This window comes from Balaenoptera physalus (genome assembly GCF_965194825.1).
Source record: "Balaenoptera physalus genome assembly, chromosome: 4".
NCBI classification, from domain to species: domain Eukaryota; kingdom Metazoa; phylum Chordata; class Mammalia; order Artiodactyla; family Balaenopteridae; genus Balaenoptera; species Balaenoptera physalus.
In genome coordinates this window covers 14,667,547-14,693,047 of record NC_138891.1, presented here as the reverse complement: position 1 = coordinate 14,693,047, position 25,501 = coordinate 14,667,547, and the positions used below count along the sequence as shown (strand labels likewise).

The following is a 25,501-nucleotide window of genomic DNA, read 5'->3' as shown; positions in this document are numbered from 1 at the left end:
TTACCTCTGCTCCACTGCCCACTCTGGGCCCCCATTCCCAAGCAGAAAGAACCATAGATGCAGCCGTCTTGCTCTCTCCACTCTGTGGTCTTGTTCCAATCAGGGAAACATTCCTATGGCAACCAACATGCCCCACCATCTCACTCCCCTTCCTTGAAAGTTCCCTATTTGCATGGCAGACGTTTGGCAAGGACACTGAATTACTTTAACTTGCCTAGCAACTACTAGCTTCTTCCAACCTCTCTAAAGGGGTTTACTTTTTTCTTCTTTATCTTTCAGAACACACGCAGGGGCTGGCGGGTTGGCTGTGGAAAGAGCAGCTGCCAAGTCAGCTTCGCCGGGTACTGGCCTGGAGCACACACAGCTGTTGGGCAAACTGCAGCCTCCTCTTGCCCCAGGGATTGTACCCACAGGCTCAAGGCAATGGCCCAAGAGTGGGCAGCTCTAAGGCGTTCACTCTGGGCTAGATCCAGGGAAATTTCAATTCTTAGAGAACCGGAGATCTTGCTCATCCTCAGCTATAAGAATTGAATTACCAGTACATTTGCCTCCATTCAGAAAACCAGGTTTATCCATCCATTATGTTGTGCACTTAGGACCCTCAGGTATTTTAACTTACAGATTATATTGTACTCATTTAGGTAATTTTGGTATCAGAAACCAACGTGGTTCCAAAATGACTGATCCATACTTTCCCCCTCAGTGAATTCTGAAGAAATAGTTGGTATCTATTACTTTCTCTGAGAACCCATAGAGGTGAAGGACAAAGAGGTTTAAACAGTGAATAAACTGTGTTTCTCCTGCCTTTGTGCTGTTCTGCTGATAAAATTCTGTGCTTGCCTGGTAACGCTTCAGAACAGAGGGCAACAGTGGATCCTAGCTCCTGAAAGCAACTGACAAGATCATCACGTCAGATCCTGGAGGAAAACAAAAGCTACTGCCTTCCACAAGGAAAGCAAGGCCACTGATGCAGAATGGGGGAGTTGCCAATTTAGGCCAGGAATAGAACAAAAAGTTGACCCTGGTAGGGGCTTTTTATTCACTTTCATGACTTGACAAGGACAATTTTTATCCCGAGATCCTATTTTAGTGAAGACACATAGTAAGTACTCAGTGAGCATTTACTGAAGTGAAACATATTATACACTGTTGGTGAAAGTATAAATTGATACAGTAATTCTGGAGGACAATTTGCACTGTTTAGTGACACTAAAAATGCACACACTTTCACTAGTAATTCCCCTGCTTTGAATGTATCCTACAAATATATTTACCAAAAAATGTGAAAAGATATGTCCAAAAATATTTATTGCAGCATTGTTTGCAATAGGATAAAACTGGAAACAACCCAAATGCTGATAAAGAGAAGGTAAGTTAAATTATGACATGCCATGACAATGGAATACTACATAGCCATTAAAGTGAGGTAGATCTATATGTACTGATATGGGCATATATCTAAGATATATTGCTAAGAAAAACATATTTCACAACAGAATCCATATACATTTCCATATATACATATGTAAGTATACATGTGTGTTATGTGTATATATGTATGTATATGTATTTATGTATATTTATGTGTGTGTGTGTGTGTGTGTGTGTGTGTGTGTGTGTAGATAAGGAGAACATTAGATCAGACCAGAGCCTCCCATCAAGCCTCTTAGATAGCCTCAACCACCAGAGAGCAGACAGCAGAAGCAAGAAAAACTACAATCCTGCAGCCTGTGGAACAAAAAACACATTCACAGAAAGATAGACAAGATGAAAAGGCAGAGGGCTATATACCAGATGAAGGAACAAGAAAAAACCACAGAAAAACAACTAAATGAAGTGGAGATAGGCAACCTTCCAGAAAAAAAATTCAGAATAATGATAGTGAAGATGATCCAGGACCTGGGAATAAGAATGGAGGCAAAGATCGAGAAGATGCAAGAAATGTTTAACAAAGACCTAGAAGAATTAAAGAACAAACAAACAGAGATGAACAATACAATAACTGAAATGAAAACTACACTAGAAGGAATCAATAGCAGAATAACTGAGGCAGAAGAACGAATAAGTGACCTGGAAGACAGAACGGTGGAATTCACTGCTGCGGAAGAGACTAAAGAAAAAAGAATAAAAAGAAATGAAGACAGCCTAAGAGACCTCTGGGACAACATTAAACATAACAACATTCGCATTATAGGGGTCCTAGAAGGAGAAGAGAGAGAGAAAGGACCAGAGAAAATATTTGAAGAGATTAGAGTAGAAAACTTCCCTAACATGGGAAAGGAAATAGCCACCCAATTCCAGGAAGCACAGAGAGTCCCATAAAGGATAAACCCAAGGAGAAACATGCCAAGACACACAGTAATCAAACTGGCAAAAATTAAAGACAAAGAAAAATTATTGAAAGCAGCAAGGGAAAAACGACAAATAACATACAAGGGAACTCGCATAAGGTTAACAGCTGATTTCTCAGCAGAAACTCTACAAGCCAGAAGGGAGTGGCATGATATACTTAAAGTGATGAAAGGGAAGAACCTACAACCAAGATTACTCGACCCGGCAAGAATCTCATTTAGATTTGATGGAGAAATCAAAAGCTTTACAGACAAGCAAAAGCTAAGAGAATTCAGCACCACCAAACCAGCTCTACAACAAATGCTAAAGGAACTTCTCTAAGTGGGAAACACAAGAGAAGAAAAGGACCTACAAAAACAAACCAAAAACAATTAAGAAAATGGTCATAGGAACATACATGTCGATAATTACCTTAAACGTGAAAGGATTAAATGCTGCAACCAAAAGACACAGGCTTGCTGAATGGATACAAAAACAAGACCCATATATATGCTGTCTACAAGAGACCCACTTCAGACCTAGGGACACATACAGACTGAAAGTGAGGGGATGGAAAAAGATATTGCATGCAAATGGAAATCAAAAGAAAGCTGAAGTAGCAATACTCATATCAGACAAAATAGACTTTAAAATAAAGAATGTTACAAGAGACAAGGAAGCACACTACATAATGATCAAGGGATCAATCCAAGAAGAAGATTTAACAATTATAAATATATATGCACCCAACATAGGAGCACCTCAATACATAAGACAACAGCTAACAGCTATAAAAGAGGAAATCGACAGTAACACAATAATAGTGGGGGACTTTAACACCTCACTTACACCAATGGACAGATCATCCAAAATGAAAATAAATAAGGAAACAGAAGCTTTAAATGACACAATAGACCAGATAGATTTAATTGATATTTATAAGACATTCCATTCAAAGACAGCAGATTACACTTTCTTCTCAAGTGCGCACGGAACATTCTCCAGGATAGATCACATCTTGGGTCACAAATCAAGCCTCAGTGAATTTAAGAAAATTGAAATCATATCAAGCATCTTTTCTGACCACAACACTATGAGATTAGAAATGAATTACAAGGAAAAAAACATAAAAAACACAAACACATGGAGGCTAAACAATATGTTACTAAATAACCAAGAGATCACTGAAGAAATCAAAGAGGAAATAAAAAAACACCTAGGGACAAATGACAATGAAAACACGATGATCCAAAACCTATGGGATGCAGCAAAAGCAGTTCTAAGAGGGAAGTTTATAGCTATACAAGCCTACCTAAAGAAACAAGAAAAATCTCAAGTAAACAATCTAACCTTACACCTAAAGGAACTAGAGAAAGAAGAACAAACAAAACTCAAAGTTAGCAGAAGGAAAGAAATCATAAAGATCAGAGCAGAAATAAATGAAATAGAAACAAAGAAAACAATAGCAAAGATCAATAAAACTAAAAGTTGGTTCTTTTAGAAGATCAACAAAATTGATAAGCCATTAGCCACACTCATCAAGAAAAAGAGGGAGAGGACTCAAATCAATAAAATCAGAAATGAAAAAGGAGAAGTTACAACAGACGCCACAGAAATACAAAGCATCCTAAGAGACTACTACAAGCAACTCTATGCCAATAAAATGGACAACCTGGAAGAAATGGACAAATTCTTAGAAAGGTATAACCTTCCAAGACTGAACCAGGAAGAAATAGAAAATATGAGCAGAGCAATCACAAGTAATGAAATTGAAACTGTGATGAAAATTCTTCCAACAAACAAAAGTCCAGGACCAGATGGCTTCACAGGTGAATTCTATCAAACATTTAGAGAAGAGCTAACACCTATCCTCAAACTCTTCTAAAAAACTGCAGAGGAAGGAACACTCCCAAACTCATTCTATGAGGCCACCATCACCCTGATACCAAAACCAGACAAAGATACTACAAAAAAAGAAAATTACAGACCAATATCACTGATGAATATAGATGCAAAATTCCTCGACAAAATACTAGCAGACAGAATCCAACAAGACATTAAAAGGATCATACACCATGATCAAGTGGGATTTATCCCAGGGATGCAAGCATTCTTCAATAAACGCAAATCAATCAATGTGATACACCATATTAACAAATTGAAGAAGAAAAGCCATATGATCATCTCAATAGATGCAGAAAAAGCTTTTGACAAAATTCAACACCCATTTATGATAAAAACTCTCCAGAAAGTGGGCATACAGGGAATCTACCTCAACATAATCAAGGCCATATACGACAAACCCACAGCAAACATCATTCTCAATGGTGAAAAACTGAAAGCATTTCCTCTAAGATCAGGAACGAGACAAGGATGTCCACTCTCACCACTATTATTCAACATAGTTTTGGAAGTCCTAGCCACGGCAATCAGAGAAGAAAAAGAAATAAAAGGAATACAAATTGGAAAAGAAGAAGTAAAACTGTCACTGCTTTCAGATGACATGATACTATACATATAAAATCCTAAAGACTCTATCAGAAAACTACTAGAGCTAATCAATGAATTTGGTAAAGTAGCAGGATACAAAATTAATGCACAGAAATCTCTTGCGTTCCTATACACTAATGATGAAAAATCTGAAAGAGAAATTATGGAAACACTCCCATTTACCATTGCAACAAAAAGAATAAAATACCTAGGAATAAACCTACCTAGGGAGACAAAAGACCTGTATGCAGAAAACTATAAGACACTGATGAAAGAAATTAAAGATGATACCAACAGATGGAGAGATATACCATGTTCTTGGACTGGAAGAATCAACATTGTGAAAATGACTCTACTACCCAAAGCAATCTACAGATCCAATGCAATCCCTATCAAATTACCAATGGCATTTTTTACGGAACTAGAACAAATCATCTTAAAATTTGTATGGAGACACAAAAGACCCCAAATAGCCAAAGCAGTCTTGAGGGGAAAAAACGGAGCTGGAGGAATCAGACTCCCTGACTTCAGACTATACTACAAAGCTACAGTAATCAAGACAATATGGTACTGGCACAAAGACAGAAACATAGATCAATGGAACAAGATAGAAAGCTCAGAGATAAACCCACGCACCTATGGTCAACTAATCTATGACAAAGGAGGCAAAGATATACAATGGAGAAAAGACAGTCTCTTCAATAAGTGGTGCTGGGAAAACTGGACAGCTACATGTAAAAGAATGAAATTAGAATACTCCCTAACACCATACACAAAAATAAACTCAAAATGGACTCGAGACCTAAAGGTAAGACCAGACACCATAAAACTCTTAGAGGAAAACATAGGAAGAACACTCTTTGACATAAATCACAGCAAGATCTTTTTTGATCCACCTCCTAGAGTAATGTAAATAAAAACAAAAATAAACAAATGGGACCTAATGAAACTTCAAAGCTTTTGCACAGCAAAGGAAAGCATAAACAAGACGAAAAGACAGCCCTCAGAACGGGAGAAAATATTTGCAAATGAATCAACGGACAAAGGATTAATCTCCAAAGTATATAAACAGCTCATTCAGCTGAATATTAAAGAAACAAACAACCCAATCCAAAAATGGGCAGAAGACCTAAATAGACATTTCTCCAAAGAAGACATACAGATGGCCAAGAAGCACATGAAAAGATGCTCAACATCACTAATTATTAGAGAAATGCAAGTCAAAACTACAATGAGGTATCACCTCACACCAGTTAGAATGGGCATCATCAGAAAATCTACAAACAACAAATGTTGGAGAGGGTGTGGAGAAAAGGGAACCCTCTTGCACTGTTGGTGGGAATGTAAATTGATACAGCCACTCTGGAGAACAGTATGGAGGTTCCTTAAAAAACTAAAAATAGAATTTCCATATGACCCAGCAATCCCACTACTGGGCATATACCCAGAGAAAACCGTAATTCAAAAAGACACATGCACCCCAATGTTCATTGCAGCACTATTTACAATAGCCAGGTCATGGAAGCAACCTACATGCCCATCAACAGATGACTGGATAAAGAAGGTGTGGTACATATATACAATGGAATATTACTCAGCCATAAAAAGGAACGAAATTGAGTCATTTGTTGAGATGTGGATGGATCTAGAGACTGTCATACAGAGTGAAGTAAGTCAGAAAGAGAAAAACAAATATCGTATATTAATGCATGTATGTGGAACCTAGAAAAATGGTACAGATGAACCGGTTTGCAAGGCAGAAGTTGAGTCACAGATGTAGAGAACAAACGTATGGACACCAAGGGGGGAAAACTGCGGTGGGGTGGGGATGGTGGTGTGCTGAATTCGGCGATTGGGATTGACATGTATACACTGATGTGTATAAAATTGATGACTGATTAAAAAAAAATGCAAAAAAAAACCCGAAAATAATATAGAATTAACAGTAAATTATGGTACAGCCTTTTAACAGAATACTAAGCAGCCATTAAATATATCATTGTATCTACTATTAATAGAATTCTGAGGAAATAACAAGATTATGTGAAAACTTTGATATTCTATGTTAGACATTTTTATATTCTTTGAGATTTTTGTCCAATGAACATGCATTACTTCTGTAATTAATTTAAAAAAAAATTAAATCATTTCCGGAAGGATCTGCAGAAACTTTAATACTAGTTACCTTTAAATAATGATACTTAGGAATCAGAGAATAGGGAGGAAGACTTATTTTCACTTTATAGCTTTTTAAAATGTTAATTAATTTTAAAACAAAGTAAGTCTTATACTTTAAAAATGTTAATAATTCATAACTGCTTTCATATTATTAGTTAAAAAAAAAATAAAGCCAGCAGGTTATTTTTACCATTCAGGTATATACCGTGTAACTAACACAAGAGTCTCTTAAACCATCCACAGCTGTTGTGGTAACTGAGAAACTGCAGAAGTGGAAGCAGCAGCTCACATAAATTGTTTACAAAGCCTGTGCTTTTAATGTGCTGAACAGTAAATATTTCAAAATGATTAGAAATTAAGAAATCCTATTAGAGCTCTGTAAATTAAGGTAAAAATTGTGAAAAACACATTGCAATACACAAAAAATAAGCCAAAATTAACATCTCTTCCTAATGCTTGAGTCTCTTTGTTTGTTTCTTTGTTTTTTGGAGTTGGAGGAGAGGAGGAAGCAGAGAAATAACTCTTGCTGCTAAATTAGAAATCATAAGCCTCAGAAGCCCTGAACATATATAAAAATTAAGAACCAATAAACTGGATCCAAGAACTCTAAATGATGTTTAATCAAATAAAAAGTCAGAAAGCCAAAAATGTGTCTTTTTTGGGAGAGTACTTAAAATGCAGAGAGGGACAGCTGAAGAGAAATTTCCCTTAGTCACTTTCAACTCAGTAACAAGAAAATGAGAACCATGGTATAAAATTAATTTTTTCAACTTCCAAAGATTAGAAAGAACACTCCATTTTTAAAAATACAGCATTAAAATTCATTTTCACATTATTCCAGCCTCCCAAATATTCCTACCTTTTTCTTACAAACTCAAGAGAAAAAATTTCCCGTGGTACTCATTATAAAACCCCAGAATGCTCTTGACACTGCCATTTTAACTGTCTATTGTTCTCCTAACTCCAGGAAATGTCTGAAAGCCAGACATAATGACTGTTGTGACGGTTTTCAGTAACAAGAAGTGAAGTTTCCTGTCAAAAGAAGTGCTCTCTCCATTTTGATCACATGTAAAACAAGATGCTTCAACAAGCACCTTCATAGACAGAGCAGCTTCTCTGAGACCCTGAAAATGTACTACAAAGGATGAAAGAATGAATCAAAACGACAGATAAATTTGTGGGAGTTTTTTCCTTTTAGCTAAAGCAAACTATATGATTTATTTCCCAAGTAGCATTGATTCCCTGGGCACAGAACTGGCTTTTTACTCTAGAACTGTTAAGGGTAGGTTCCAAATATTAATACAACAAAGGAGCAGAAAAAAAAAAGTTGGGAGTTGGTACTAGATCCTCAACTAAATGGAGTGGATATGAAACACATTACATAATAATGTTCTCCCAATAACTGCTTAAAGTCACCAAGGTTCATAATCTCTCATGACAACTGAGAGGCCCAAGTCTTCATTAGACTTCTGGTCAGGTGAGCAGAAAGAAGGAGGAAGAGTCTTGGACCAGGATTCAGAAGCCCTGGTTTAAGTACTACAGTCCTTGACCTGCAGAACCATGGAAAGAAGAGACTCACCCTCATTTGCCTCACTTCTCCCACGTAAATGAATGGGAATGGATGTGCCAGATCAAGTGAGGTAATATGTGGAAACAATCTGAAAAAACTGGGATGCCAAAATGGTCTTACTATTAAAGAAAGGAAGAGTTTGCTTCTGTGAAACTCTTATACAAGTATATTCCTGTGTGACTCAGTTTCCTTATCTGTAAAATGAGAATAATAATAACACTCACTTCATGGATACTCTGAGGATTAAATGAGAGAACATACGAGATGTTCTCAGAAGAGTGTCTGGCATAGACAAAGTAAATGCTCAAAAATATTAGCTATAACCTTTAGTACAAAGCTACTTTATTTACTTAGAACTGTGGATCCCTAGTATTGGAGCGTCCCTAGATGTTACATAATTGTAGCATACAGTGAAAAATATGAGACACAAACATAAAGTAGGAATAAGCTATTGTCCATAGCACCTGCCTTGTAACTAGTGGCCCAATCAGGCACAAAGCAATAACCACAGAAGGATGGCTGGGATAGGACTTGGACCAAGTACACAGCAACTCTGAGTACAGTGAGACGCAAAACACTACCAATCTCTCTACTAAAGGCTAAGAGGCTTGTACACTGAATATGATATGCATGGGGGCAGAGACTCTGTCTCTTCCCTATGCCTGACTGGTTCCAGAGTAGGTTCCCCCCCAAATATTTGAAAGATGGGTAAATGGAGGGATGGGATGAACACAGGTAGTGCTTTCAACACAATCCTCTTGCAGAGTTCCTATCACAATACAGACTGCTCAATATTAAGACAGTCTATATGAAAGAAAAAGGAAAACCCCAAAGATGTATGTATCCTCATACCTTCATTCATCAAGTATTAACTCAGTGTTCACTACAGGTAAGGCAAAGGGCAGAAGTTGTTTTATGAATAAAGGTTTGTTTATGTAATTACAGAAATCTAACCAAGTTTTCAGGGTCTTGAAGAAGTTGGCCTCCTACATGGACTAAAATTCAGTCATAGTGGACATAACTAATTACCTACCTCCCTAATTGGCTTCTACAGGCAACTCTTCTCTGCATCCAAACTTTAGCAATGCCATTTAAGTGTCAAGACATTTTTATCTTAAGAATCCAAGGGAAACTGAAAGTCTTGTTCAAAGGATGTAATTGTACCAGCCAGTTTCCAAGGGATTTAGAAGCATGTAATTAATTACAATAATACTTACAACAAATTCATACTGATGGAAGGAAGATCTGTGTGACAATACTGAATTATGGACGAGTTTTAAAGAAGTGGAGTTTTATTAGAGTAATTCAAATTAAATGCTAATAAAATATTACCAAGTAGAAATCCTCGTAGGACTACTTTAACGACTAGAATCGCTCATAATCAGTACATAGTTAGGATGCAAATAGATGCAAGTAAGGCATTTGAAAACAGCCCTTTCTCTTAAGCAGGTTAATATGTTTCTCGTCAAATTTATTTACACTATTCATTTGCTCAGTGGGTCCTTTCTTCATAGATAAAACAAAGTAAACTTCAGACTTACCTCGAAAAAATTATTAAAGACCATGAATTAATGGGCTACAAATGGATGACATTGCGGAAGAGAGATCCAGGGCTCTGTCAGATGGCTGCAGTCAACTACATCTCAATTTATTTTTAAATGAGTGTTTATACTCTTCTGTTCATGCACGTTTATCACAAGAGGCTCTGTCTGTGCATACAAAGCAAAAAAGGACTGCTGAATAAAATCAGTGTGTTGAATGGAGTGGGAGAGTGGGTGGAGGGGAGTACCTACCCTTTTGCCTTCTTTTCTATGTTATTTTCCTTTCCTCTCTTATCTGGTATTCTGGGATACACTCCAACACCTTGTTCAAACTGAGGAGCCTAAGGAGCCCGACAACCTAGACTCAGAAAAGGCACGTGTGCAGATGCTTTTTGCAGCTTGTGTAGAATCATCAGACCTTGGTGAATGAAGCTAGCACATATCCAAAGCACTCCAGAAACTGCAAAGAATGATCCACGTTACTCATCTGACACAACCACCTGTGAGACAAGAAGGCAGATGTCTTCATTTTACAAGTAGGAGAGGTTACGGACGCAATCAGGGCCGTACCGTCAGAAAATGATAGAGCCCAGCGTCGAGTCCAGTCCTCCCACTCTTGGTCTGCAGTGATGGCCCCACACAACACTGCCTAGAACTTAACAAAGCTTTTTTTTTTTTTTTTTTTTTTCCCACACCCTTACAGTAAACTGACATCCCCTGGCATCGATCTCTTATATCCATGGGAAGCAGAATCCTGGGTGGAGAAGGAGTCATGGCCCTCGGCCTCACTGTGATTTCACAAGGGACTTAATAGGTTCTGGAACAGCTACTTTTCAGATGTTAAGCACAGTTTTATCTGCATCTTCTCCTCTGCCAGTGAAAAACATGGTTTGGGGACAATGTCCAAAGAAAATTACCTGTTGTTGTGAATGTTTAATTCTTAGTAAAGTTAAGAGGGACACTGGGGGCAGGAGTGGCTAGGCTTGTAGGGTAAATGAGAGCCAACTGAAACGCATTTTGCAAACACAAAATTTAACAAAAATGCTTAATTAAATTACCTCCAAACTTTGGATGTTCTCCTTCCCTTCTTTTTGGAAAGAATGATTCCATATAAGGCTCATGATACTCTACAACCATAAGTAATATATTACTATGGGGGGGGGGATCATGTTTTCATTGGAGGCATAGCAAAAATCTGATAAAATTATAATATCAGTTCAGGTTTGGGGAAATCTCAGGATTGGAAAAGTCTTAAAACAGTCTTAATATTATACCATTGAGTGATTCCCACACCTGGAATGCACCAGTGTCCCAAAGAAGGGATTATACTCAGCTGGCTGTGAGAACCACTATCAAGCAACCCCCAGAGACCAGGCAACCTGGTGAGTAGCCAGTAGCCTGTTAAGTCCATGCTGCTCCCTCCCCCAGAAAAGCTTACTGATAAATCCTAAAGCAGGCAGTTTTAAAATAGCTACTCCCTCTTGGCTTTTGCAGTTTGGAGAGTTGCAAACCTCACATTTGCTGATTACTCTAATGAGCAGCTGGAACTGTTCACGAGAGAAGGTAGCCAGCAACATGGATTTCCAGGACTACACTTTGAGAACTGCAGAGATTTGTGAAACTCCTCATAACTTTGATTTTTTTTTTTTTCCCCAAACCCAGTGCACTGAATCCAGCCTCACAAATCTTCATTTAGCATTTATTAGGGGCATGGCACTGATGTCGGCTACCTTCTGACTTTGGATTCAGAGTAAAACATGACAACTTAGCCACAAGCAAACAAACAGACCTAGAGATACACACACACACACACACACACACACACACACACACACACGAGAGAGCAAATACTACTAGTGAACCTGTTGAGAATATCATTAGGAAGGACCTGTGCGGTCAGCAATGATTACCATAGCAACAACAGCCAATGGGGACTCCATTATTGCTCTCAGTGCAATGATGTGAAATCTGAGTTTCCCTTGGGAGGTTTCTGTTGGCTTTTGTAAGAGGCCTGGAGAGACTTTTGTGTACTTTTGTCTCTGGCAGAGAGGAATGTTCTCTTCACTAAAGGTTGCTCACAGTCCATATACAAAACAGAGACTAAAGGTTCAGAACTCTATTATTCACTGATTTACTTGTTTTTAAACAGTCATCAGAAACTGTTCAGGGAGTTCCCCGGTGGTCTAGTGGTTAGGATTCGGTGCTGTCACTGCCGCGGCCCGGGTTCGATCCCTGGTCGGGGAACTGAGATCCAACAAGCCTCATGTTCAGCTCTAGCCTATTAAAAGCCATTCAGTCACTCACATGGGAAGGTTCCCTGCTACATTAGACCAACTTTTAACCTCACTTGTTCCATTTGGAATTAACACTCCTCTGATACTGTGATCCAACCTTAAACTGTCAGCCTGTGAAATGGTCTGAGTGCACTGAAATGATCTTTAGCAATCAAGCCAAATTGAATTTGGCTTTTTGAATTAAATGCAAATGCAGATATATTTTCCTTTGAATGCACTAAGTATCTCATGGTTGACACTGAGTCTTTAGCAAATATATTTTGGGTTATCCTGAACACAAGTCAGTTTAAAATTTGAATTTGATGATATGGTATTCACCCTGAAGGGAGAGCATCTTAGAATTGGAAGGCATTTTAGAGATAACTTAGTACCTCGTCATAGCTAGGGTACAAAAAAAAAGAGTACATTTCATTTACTTTGTAAATAAAAATATGTGTGATATATATAAAATACACATATACACATACATGCATATAAAATACTAGAAGAATGCACACTGAAGTTTTAACAGTTATCTGTAAATGGAACTATGCATAATTTTATTTTCTTGCTTAGTTCTGACTTGTATTTTCTAACTTTTTTCCTTTTCAGGGGGTTGAGTTAATCGTTATCCTGTTTATGGCACATTATTATCATTGTTCTTGCAAGATTCTCTCTGCTTTATTTATTGTTCCCCTTTTTATCTCCCCACTTCTCCCCCTCATCCCTCATCCAACCACTCTGATGGGTTTAACTGGTACTTCTTTTGTACCTCCCTTCATCTCTACTAAGAGTATAAGCTTGAAAGCAGAGAGCCTCATTTTGTGCACTTACAAAATGAGTATCATTTTGTGGGCATGCATTTTAACTTGGGGAAATGGTTTTATACTGTATCTCATTTTTCTTACTTTTCACATTTGGCACTATGTCCTTAAGATCCAGTCATGTTGATACATGTTTATCTAATCAATTGCTTCTAACAGATGCACAATACTCCTTTATGTTCATTCAACTAAATTTGAACTAACCACTTTCCTAGCGGAGGACACCCAGTTTACCTCCAGCTCCCTCTTACCATCACAATAACCTTGTGAGAATACCCTCTTATGTGCTATTATGGTGTTTTACATATACATACATACACATATACATATATGTGCATATACATATGTATGTGTGTATATATATATGTATGCATATATGTGTATATACGTATATATATAAATATATAGAAAACAAAGACATTTTCATACATCTCCAAGAGTATAATTGCTGGGTCATGGGATATGAGTGGGCCTAATCTGAACAAGCAGTTATCACAGGCTCTCCAAAATGGCAGCATCAGTCTACCTCCTATTAGCAATGCATGACGGTCCCCACAGCCCCAGAAACACTGGGCATAATTGATCTCTCTGAAATGCTATACACATCATTACTGATTTAATTTGCATTTCTCTCATCACTAGTGACTCGGAGTATCTTTTCCAATGCTTGAGAGCCTTTTGAGTTTCCTCCTCTTAAACCGCTTTTTCAAATCCTTTGCCCAAATTTTCTACAAATAACATGTATCACTTTAAAAATAATCTCACGCCTCCAGTGAAATCAGTTGAACAAGACAGGCGTGAGAGGCAACAAGAAAACCCACACATGAGAACAGATGGCAGTTAATCTATCTTCTGAAAATGGCAGTGACTCTGCAGTCAACAGAGAATTTGAGAACCACACAATAGCAATAGCAGGGACAGCAGCAATGAATGATGTTATGTGAAACATATCCACCCCAATGGCCCCTGGCTCATAGTAGATGCTCGTTAAACACTACTTCCCTCCCTTATCTTCTTAGATTATCACAACAAACCTGTGAAAAGGAAAACTGTGTATTATTGACATTCTCCTTTAATGGAGAATGAAACTGCTTGGATGGATGCCCTGAATTGCCTGATGAGTGAGAGAAGCACGACTAAGGCAGGTGCTTCTAGCTCCTCCCTTCATTTCTACTAGTAGTGCAAGCTTGAAAGCAGAGCCTCCATTTGCATCCCAGCTCCTCAACTTATTAGCAGGTGGCATTAGGCATGTCAAGCCACTTTTTTGAACCTGAGTTTCCCCCCATCAAATGTAGTAATAATGATGGCATTTTCCTCATGGTGTTGTATTGAGGATTAAATGAATGATTCCCTGTAAGCCATGCAGAATAGTGCTTGACACCCAGTAAGTGCTTAGTGAGTATTAGCTTGTCCTTGGGGTATGGAGATTGTACTAAACTGACACCATAAACAGTCTTTCATATATGCCCACCAATTACAGGGTTTTAAGAATTCATTTTGAAGGATTAAAGGCCACATAGACTATGAACACTTTATATCTGAAATATTGTATTTCATTCTAAACATTTTTCATAAGACACCTTTTTCCAATTTGGTTTTAAAAAATATCTTGAGGAGGTAAACATTTTTTCTTGAAAATTTCTGGGGTGTTCTTCCCAGATCCTCACATCTCTAGTAACACATCCGAGGACTTCACTGACTAGATAAAACAGAATTGTTGGAAAATAGGCCTCCATACGGAGTAGACTAGCATTTTTGTTCTCCTTGTACAAGGATTATTCTTATATTTCTATCCACTGAGGTAAAAAAAGGATGTCAACTAAAGAAGTAAAGCAACTAGTGGTAACCGTGGCCTGAATACAAGCAACCCTCATTTTTCTCAGCTTTAAAAAATAAAATAAAATGGAAGTGTGCAGCAGGGGAATCAAATCAAGCACGTGTGACAAATACTAGGGTTAAAGGGAGCAGCAGCAACAGAATGAGGGCTGCCTGAAATCTAAGTGGTCAGAACTTACTGAATTACAAAAATCAATACCATGGTGCAAAGAGAAGAGCTAGGAACCCTAATGTTCCTGGTTCCGTTATAACGAGTCAGGATCTCCTGGCTAGTTGTGCTGCTTCTGTGGGACTCATATTCCTTATTGTAAGATGAGACACAGGACAAAAATATCCTTTCTCTCCACATTTCCTTCCAGCCCTAAATTCTAGGACCTCATACTTTATTCCTACATCTAGATTTGTTTTTTAATTTCCTACATGTTTATATGGATACTACCTTTCCCAGCAATTACGTTAGTGGCGCAACACTTATCTCTCTGTAATCTGAATGCACACATGAGAATCCAGCTGCCACATCTAATTGGAAGAGAGATATTGAACCTGTTGAAAATGACCAGATACTCCTTCCAAAGACACTGTTTTATCTATGCTTTTCCCAGACATGGCTCCCCTGCAAATGTAGGGTCAAAGGTGTGAAGCTGCTTCTTTCTCCGTGTGTATTTTCTCTTTTTCCCAAGGTGGACCTGAAAAGGATAAAACACCCAGGGTACCCCAGAATTAACCATCACAAATATTGTGCATGCAGAATTTGCTGAGAAGTGTCTAATACACACAGCCATATCCTGAAATCAATAAATGAGACCCTAGGAAATGCCCTGAGACCCAGAACAAATGAGTATACACACTTCACCAAACAATACAGAGCCACTTCAACAGGTACCTCTCTGGGCTATCAGTCAAAGAAAATCATCAGGGAGAAAACGAACAACATCCAGTCATCAGTGACTCAGCCCCACGTGGCTTGGCTCAAAGGTCGTGGTGAGGTGGGGGATGGGGTCAGAACATGTCATCTTAACAAGGTCATTTTGCTACATGGGAAATTTTTATGTGGCCCAAAAAAACTAACATCCATTTTGTGACACTGGAGGGGGACTTTACTAAATACTTTGTGTTTTTTAATATTATCTAAAATTTTATGAGATAAGAAATAAATGTGGGGTTTCCCTGGTGGCGCAGTGGTTGAGAATCTGCCTGCCAATGCAGGGGACACGGGTTCGAGCCCTGGTCTGGGAAGATCCCACATGCCGCGGAACAACTAGGCCCGTGAGCCACAATTGCTGAGCCTGCGCATCTGGAGCCTGTGCTCTGCAACAAGAGAGGCCGCGATAGTGAGAGGCCCGCGCACGGCGATGAAGAGTGGCCCCCACTTGCCGCAACTAGAGAAAGCCCTCGCAACAGAAACGAAGACCCAACACAGCCATAAATAAATAAAAAATTTAAAAAAAGAAATAAATGTGTATAAGAGAGCCGTCCTCACATACCCCTCATCTCAATGAATGCCATCAAGTATTCTAATAACAAGGGAAACAGGGAATCCTCTGAGAACTGACGTGTAAAGTCGGTTGTACTACACTGCTTGTTTGAAAACACAAATTTGTTTCAATGCAATTGGTGTACTAGGAAACAATTTGAGCATAATGCAAATTTTTTGTTTGCTTGTGAGCAATTTCAGCCAGAAGGAACACTAGGAGACTGCAGAAAACCACACACAGCTGAACCGAAGTACATCCACTAGCGTGCACATACCTCTAACACCCATCAGTTACCTAGTTATACAGGCCACCCATCCACAGCTGCTGTTACAATTTCCTTTCAGATTTCATACAACCCTCCTTCCACCACTTACAATAACTCACAAGCTGCAACCTTTCCAACACCCACTTCCACAAGTAAACTTAAAAATAAAAACAAGTGATTTTGTATTTCCCAGTCATTTTGTTCCTGGGGGTACCTACGACCACCAATTTTTCGTTCTTATCACCATTCTTCCTGTAACCCAGGTCCTTGTTCACTACAGCCTTCAACAGCAGACGTCAGAATTTTTGTTTTTTGGTTTGTTCCCCCGGTCCACCCCTCAGTGGAAAAAGAGTTGTTTTCTTTAGTAAAGGAAAAAAAACCCCGCATTGCTATTAATGTGGACAAAGTATATAGACTCTCACTGCAGACACACCCTCAAAGCCCTCAGGCCTTGTTCTTGTTTTCCAACAGAGTGGACCTGTCAATACAGACCTGCCAACTCTCTCCCACCAGAACTAAACAATGACTTAAATCTCCTCCTTTATGGTGAAGTACTGCGGATAATGCGGATAATTCGAGGAGGACAGGGCAGAAAAGGCAGTTTTCACTCCATTTACTGATGGCAGTCAAGGGCATGGCTGGAACTTAGTATGAGTCAATGGCAACCAAAGAGACAGATTTTCTTAGCCTTAATGTGAGGCATGGAGGAAAAGCCAGTTTGTGTGTGGATGAGTAATGTGTATGTGCACGAGTTCACTAGACTTAGGGGTATATATGTATTCCTTGCCCTGTTTCTAAACTGCTTCAGGGCAACTTCAAGGGTGCATAATATATACTATACTACAAATACATGCAAAATAATAAAAATGAAGCAAGGAGCATGTGTGTGTGTACATATAATCACATATACATAAATACACACATATGTATATGTAAGTCATAATTCAAACCCTAATTAAAGAGAGTCTTTGTAATCTTGGCTACATAGAAATGAGGAAAGAGGTCAAAATGGAACCCAGGAGAAACAGAGACATAGGTAAAGGAAAATCAGGCACTGAAGCCATAATCCTGGGTTCAAATACCAGTTCAGCAATTTACTTCTGGGCAAGTAATTTCAACTTCTTCAGTTTCAATTCCTCATAGACAAAAGTGAGAATGCTCCCCACCTAGAGTGTTATTTTCAAGATTAAATGACAATGTTCCTAAGGTCACGGGGGATCACAACTTCTGTGCCAAATCTCTGGTTTTATACTGTGTTCAGAAATTCAGATGGTTGGGCGTCCCAGAGTTCTCAGCTGTCTGGGACACTCTGGGTCTGAAGGACAGGATATGAGCACACACCCATGACCCCAGACCCAAGGGACAGTGGAGCAGAGCCAAGCTGGCCTCAAAGGAGTGAGAGAATTGAGAAACCCTGGGGGGACTGTAGCCTGATTTCCAATTGCTCCAGGTTGGGAGAACCTTTAAGACAGCGGTTCCCAAAATGGGACCAGCAGTATCCGCAACACAGGGAAACTTGTTAGGAATGCAAATTATCAGGCCTTATTTCATACTTACTGAATCAGAAAGTCTGTGTTTCTGGGTTGGTAACTCAAGTTTAAAAACCACAGCCTTAGGAGATAGAGTTTTGCTTCAGTAAGTTCGGGAGTTTGTATCTGTTTCAAGTCAGAGTTTTGAAAAGAATAAAAGAAGAAGAATCCCAGCATACTTCTGGCACTGTTCTACAATTTAGCAATGAATTCACACCACCCTCTGGCTATTCTGGCCACCCAGCAACACTCGCCACCTCCTCAGACCACTACAGGTATGGTCAAATCCTGATCCAAACAAAAATGTCACAAACATGTTGATCAAATGGCATTGGAGGATTTGTGGACCGAAAGCAATGGAGGGTGTAATCCTCTTAGAATGAAAGGAGTGTAGAAAAGGAAAAAAATAACCTATTGGAGTGTGTAAATAGGGTCCACAGTGGAAGTACTGATGTGAAAATACTTCCTTTCATACACCCAGCACCAACTACTTATTTCTGCTTGTCATCCTGTCTGCCAGTGCCTGAAGTTGGGGTTACATGCTCAAACAGGGCAAGCTACTGTAACTGGTGACCTACTTCCCTACCCTCCCCTCCCCGCACTCAGATAAACTCCAGAATCACCAGAGTTTGAGTTTATGTAGCTCTTAAAACATGTAGGCCACTTGATTTTCTTCCTTTTCATTTATCTGCTTGCTTACCTGGTTGCATTTTCACCAGTGTTCTGAGAGATGGATGGGGGAAAAAGGAGAAAGAAAAAAATGTGGCCAAACAGGCTTGTGAAAAAGATTTACAATTACAATGGAAGCTAAAATACACGATTTGTGATTAATTAATGGATTTCATTATCCTGTAGGGTTCTGTAAGGGGTGTCTCCACTTACCAATCCTGAAAAGAAAATCTGTAATAGCTACAAACTGCAATTGCCAAGCATCCTATTACATACTAATGTTGCACCAAAACTAAGATCAGTCTAGATTAGTAGGCAGGGGGCCGCACCTCCTGTAAGGTGTTAAGATGATGGTATAAATCACAATTATCAATTAAAATTGCAATTATTAAACAGAATAGAAATCACACTGAACAATACCTATGGCACAGACTCGCTTACTGACTTATGTATTGTTAACGCATGAATGGCAGGCAGCATTTCTAATTTTTCACACCATAACCTCTATGGTGGGAAATCAAACCTTTTAGAAATTAAATAATTCTTATAATTACAAAGGAATACTCATGTTACACAGAAAACTAAGCAAACGGATATACATTGTGTCTAATAACAATACAAAAGTTTCCAAGGAACATTTTTGGTTATGGTATTTGTCCTATTCCCTTTAGAAATAGTCAGATTATCACTCTGAACTCTCCCAGTTTTGATGGAGATATCACATAAAAGGAATCCTAAGTCATGGAACGTTGTAATTAGGAGGAACCTTGGGAATCATCTAATCAACCCTTCCTCATTTTATGGGCAGAGATACTGAGACCCAGGGGATTCGATATTTGCCCAAGATCACACAGCTTGTCAGTGGCACAGTGAGAACTCGCACTTTCCTCTTCAGACTCTCTAATATACTGTTCTTTCCACTGTATCATTCTGCCCCCAAACTTCAGGCAGAGGTAACCGAGGATGTGACTGCACCGGAAGGCCAGAGAACAGAGGCTCCAGATCAGAGTTTCTACTACACACTCTTCCCTGTACCTGTGTTTGGCTGAAATCTAATCACATGCTCACACCACATACACTTTCTTCTGGTGGTGACCCATGGATCTGCCTGTAGCACACTCTTAGGACAAGACATTTTGTCTTTCAGGGGCTCATGCTAGCCTTGCAGGAATGCTGGAAGTAGGAAGCTCTCCACTAATTAGAAAAATAAAAATAAAATATGATTCCTAGGACTCAAAGAGTCAGATACAGATTTTCAGACTCAGAAAAAGATGAGACGGAAGTATTTAGAAAATGTTTAACTCCTTAGTGACTGCTTTCCAGGCCCAAATGGCAAGGAAGTCAGTTAATTTGTAAATATTCCATACATAAGAGACGCTCCAATAGTCTATTTTTCTAAGCGCTCTGCTGTTCGAAACCCTTCAGTGTCTCCCTCATGCTTACAGAATAAAAACTAAGGTTCTTAGACTGCAGGGCAGGTTTCTTACAATCTGTTCAACACTATTTAAATAAGATTAATTACTTAGTCTTTTAAAACCTATGCTGCATTAGTTACCTATTACTATGAAACAAGTTGGCCCAAAACTTGGTGGCTTAAAACAACAATAAATATCTCACAACGGTTTCTGTGGGTCAGGAATCTGACAGCAGTTTAACTGGCTGATTCTAGTTCAGGGTCTCCCACAGGGATGCAGTCATCTGAAGACCTGACTGGGACTGGAAGACCTGCTGCCAAGATGGCTTTCCTATGGCCTTGCCACGTGGACCTCCCCAGAGGGACGCTGGTCTCTTAGGGCATGGTAGCTGTTTCTGTTTTGACCTAGCCTCAGAATCACACATCATCATTTGTAATATCCTATTGGTTTCACAGGCCAGCCCAATCCAGTTTGGTGGAGGACTATACAAAGGTGTCAATACCCGTAGGTGGGGATCATAAGAGGCTACTGAAGGCTAGCTACTGTACACACCATATTAGCCACCTCACTACCCCTGCTTACCCAGTTCTCGCCACGTGGTTTGCCTCTCCTCCTCCCGCTCATCTTAATGTGATTAGTAAAAAAGCACATGATCTAGAGTTAGATCAAGGGTTCAATCTCAGTCAAGATGGAATCTGATTTTGAGCAAGTTTCTCAGCCTTACCTCCCATATCTGTAACACAAATACTACAATTCCTACTGCAAAAAGTAACTGTGATTACTAAATGAAATTCAGTATAGAAAAATACTTCTCAGATTGCAAGCATGTAAAATTATTTCTCAACCACCACTTTTCTTCTAGGCCTGCCTATACGCCACTGTTTCTTAAACCTTCACCTCTCAATCGAAAGTCCCAGCCTCCTCCTCTAGGTTCTGACAGTACCATGTGTATTCCTACACAGTCTTCTCACATTGTGCATTTATTATAAGTATTTATTTAAATGAAATTCACCCCTACTGGGTTATAAATTCCTTGAGGTTAGACTCTCTCATACCACTGTCTACAGAATAGTCAATATACGTTTGATTAACCAAACTGGCATGCCTTTATCCTTTAACCACCATCCAAAGAGACAGGGAGGCCTTTCTGTACACACTGTCCATGGGATACACATGATATAACAGAGAGAAAGGTTAATTTTAGTGCTAGACATCCAGAGCATCTTGAGGCCTATGATAGAAAAAATAGTTTGGCACTTTGGAACATTTCTTAGATATCAAAAGCTGAGCTCCTAGGATAAGCAATGATTTTTGAGGAATACATGCCTAGCTTGTTTATCCCTCCACTGACAGAGAAGAGTCAAGAGAGATTTGGGGTAAGAGTGTTACAGGCAGAATTCTAAAGATGTACCGACATTTCCTATTCCTGGCTACTAATCCAGCCATTAATCTAGGTACTGCTCTGAAGGGACTTCACAAACGGATTAAGGTTACTCATCAGCTGACCTTAAGACAGGGATATGACTGAGGTGGGTCCAATGTAATCACCTGAGTCAGAAGAGTCAGAGAGATGCATGGAAAAAGGAAGGCAGAAAAGATGAGACAGAAGGGGAGTTCGGAGAGATTCAAAATGTGAGAAGGACTCAACCCACCATTGCTAGCTTTGAAGATGAAAGAAGGGAGCCATAAGCCAAGGAAAGTGGGTGGCCACAAGAAGCTGAGAACAACCCCCAGTTGACATTCAGCAAGGAAATGGGGATTTCAGTCCTACAAAGGCAAGAAACTGGATTCTTCTAACAACCTGGTAAGCCTGAAGTGAACCTTGATTTTGGCCTCGTGAAACCCAAGTCTGAGAAGACAGCCAAGTCACCCTAGACTTCTAACCTACGGAACTGTGAGATAATAAATGTGTGGTGTTTTGAGCTGTTAAATGTCCAGTGATTTGTTATGGCAGCAATAGAAAACTAATGCAAAGAATAAGAGTTAAATACCGTTATGGGTTTCTGAGAAGGAAATGGAGCCTTTCTCTCCCCATCTGCACTCTGAGCCAAGCCCATGTAGATGGGGGACGAAGCAAAGAAACCCCAGGTGAGTTCAGAAGCTGAGAGAAACTCAGCACCCAGCAGGGTCTGGAGGGATGGAAGAGCCATGGCAGCACAGGGGGAGCATGGACATGCATGGGCACCACTGTACAGGTCTGCACTCTCCAGTGAGGTGACAGAGAAACAAGAATTTCCCTCAGAGTATCAGAGATGAAGCAGGTGCACCAGGCTCCACGAAACCAGAGGTATCGGCAGGGTCTGGGGCCAGGAGGCAGAATGAAAACTTTCAGCTGTGCATTCAGCAGAGCTAAGCACCATTGGAAACCCTATATCTGAATGGAAGTGCCACAGATCTCAGAATAACACCTAATCCCCAGAACCTCACCCTAAGGGAGAAGTAAAGTAAAAGGCAAAAGGAAAGAATCCCAAATCAACTAAGTATTTACTCAAACTAGAGATTGAGGGGAAGTGTCTGGAAGTCTCTGAATTTACCATTAAATTGGCAAAATTTCATTTCCTGCCAATGGAGAAAACGGAGGCTCAAGAGGTGAGAAAATTCAGTTATAAACAAAGTTATATTTTGCATACCAAATCTGTGACTGATTATATTTTACATTCATCCTATAATTTAATATCCATAATAACCCGCTGAGTCTTGCATTGTCATTATCTCTATTTTACAGGTAGAGAAATCAAGACTAAGAGATGTTAATAGTCCAGAATGTTACAACTGGTAAATGGTAGATTCCAGATGTAAATATCTACCCACCTAGTATTTCCTCTTTGAATGCCTTGCAGTGAGGGTTTAGAAGGGATGCTACTATTTATGAAAGCATTTTTATAAATCCTTCTGTGATTATACTATTTATAGGATCACTTTTATGAATTCTTTGGTATCACAATAATAGCAATAGCAACCATTAACTTATCTTGAAGGCACAGAATGTGCCAAGCAGCTCTAAGTGGCTTTTATGGATCATTTAAAAGTTATGACTTTCTCCATTTTACAGACGAGAAAAGTGAGGCCCTGACTTGTCCGAGGGCACAGAGTATGAGGCAGGGCCAAGATCTGAACCCAGGCACTCTGACTCCAGTCTTTGTGTTCTTACCCATGGGCTGCACAGCATCCCCACCCTGAGCCACCCTTAGAACTTAGACGTCAAAAAGAAATGCTACATTGGCCCACAACAGAGATTCTGACAGCGGCATGGAGGGGGTGTTTATGGAAGAATATTGTTGTCCCTGAAGTGATCTCGCTTTTTTAACCCAGTTTCATTGCTTTGATGTTTAAGATACACCATCAATTCAATAACAGCTACTGAGGTTATAAACAAACACATTTATTATAGGTCCTATTCAAATTTCAGAAACATTAAACATATCTTAATAATGAGGATATGTATTTATATTTTTCAACTTGTCCCACCTTCCTGAAAAAACAAAATCAAATTCACTTATCCAATACTTTCTAAAAGTCAAGATCATGGAATCAGAGATAAATGACATGGCCCTGGTCTCACTGGGCTCACAGTTGAATATAGGGATACTTTAACCTATAGCATGTGGCACTAAGTGAGCAAATAGGGGGAATAACTATCTGGAAGGGGAGGGTCTATGAAGAAAAGTTTCCTGGAAGAAGCCATGATACCAAAATTCAATTTGTAAGGATCTGAGAGCAAATAACAGGCCAAAAAATAAAGAAGGGAGAGGCTATGACTTACTTAAGGAGCTGTAAACACAGTGAAAAACTGTCAGTGAAAAACTTTTTTCACTGACTTCTACTGAACTCACTCCTGAATTAACACTCTCCATTCTCTCTGAAAGGCATACTGACACTCAAGCCAAATACTGATGGTTTCTCTCCAGTAGACCAGGGCACTTGATGACTCCCCCAGTTGAGGGATATGCTCGCTAACGGTCACTTATATTGGTTCCCAACATGTATAAGTCAGTTGTGCTTGGCCTTAGAATCTAATTAATTTAATTAAATAGTGTGTAATTTAGTTAAATATTATATAAGCCAATGAAATATGAGTGTGAACCAAAAGAGTTGTTGTCTCTAAGAAAACTAGGTTGAATCTTTCGGAAAGACTCAAAAAGACTAGCTGCCAAAAAATTACTGTCAAATTACAAGTGAGTGAGATAGCTGTAAAAGACTGGAAGATACACCGTAACAACCTACAAGATTCTGCTCTTTTATTCATTCTACTTGAAAGAAACTCAAACTAGAACTCGTAAGTGACATATTATGGGTGTGGTTACACAAGAAAACTGATGAGGTACTTTGATGAGTGGAGCCACATTCAAGGGAAAGGCTTTGGCCCTACATCAAAAGACTGATGAACAAATGTGAACATATGTTTTAAGTTATAATAAACATTTTTAATATATCATTTTTATGTCTCCCTATTTTAACCAATATTTTTTATTAAAAAATCATGTCTCATATCAGAAGGCTTCCACCATAATTTAAGAGGACTGAAGGCAAGACTGTAAGTGGGCAAGTATCTATAGATGAGGCTAGAGAGGTTGTGGCAATGCAACCACAAGCTCTGCACACATGCTGGAATATGTAGGTTCACATACAGACTATAGAGAAGCCATTGATGTGATAAGATTCTTGGTTGAGAAAGATCATGTAAACGTGGAGAATGCTTTGGAGAGTCAAGACTAGAGGCTGTTGAAGTAAACCTGTGAAGAAATGATGAGGCTTTAACTAAGGCTGGGATAGTGAGAGGAACATAACTTGCAGTCAGTGCATAAAGTAAACAGGACCTGGTGAGCTGGTAAGACAACGGTGAAGTGGTATGGCAATGGGAGCTCTCACTGGACTCTTATGGACAACATCTGGCATATGTTTCAAAAATCCTTAAAACTATAGGTAACTTTGACCCAGATATTCCATTTTTAGGTCCTGTCCACATAAAATAATTACCAATTTCACACCAATTTTTACATATAAGACTGTTTTCATTCCCCCATTACATATAAGAGCAAAAACTGGGAGCCAACTTAAAATGTCCAAAAGTAGGGCACAGATAAATTATGATTCATCTAAATAGT

General features: G+C 39.2%; 1 protein-coding gene across 5 annotated transcripts in view; it reads right to left on the bottom strand.

The window, feature by feature from the left end:
- TMEM108 (transmembrane protein 108) overlaps positions 1 to 25,501 on the bottom strand; it is a 378,497-nt gene that overhangs the window by 252,438 nt on the left and 100,558 nt on the right. The window contains exon 1 of one of the 5 annotated variants that reach the window (XM_082459299.1): positions 5 to 1,640. The exons of the other annotated variants lie outside the window; for them this stretch is intronic. The gene's annotated coding sequence lies outside the window, so the exon portion shown is untranslated. Of the gene's footprint in view, positions 1 to 4; positions 1,641 to 25,501 lie in introns of those variants that run through there. 5 annotated transcript variants of the gene reach the window in all.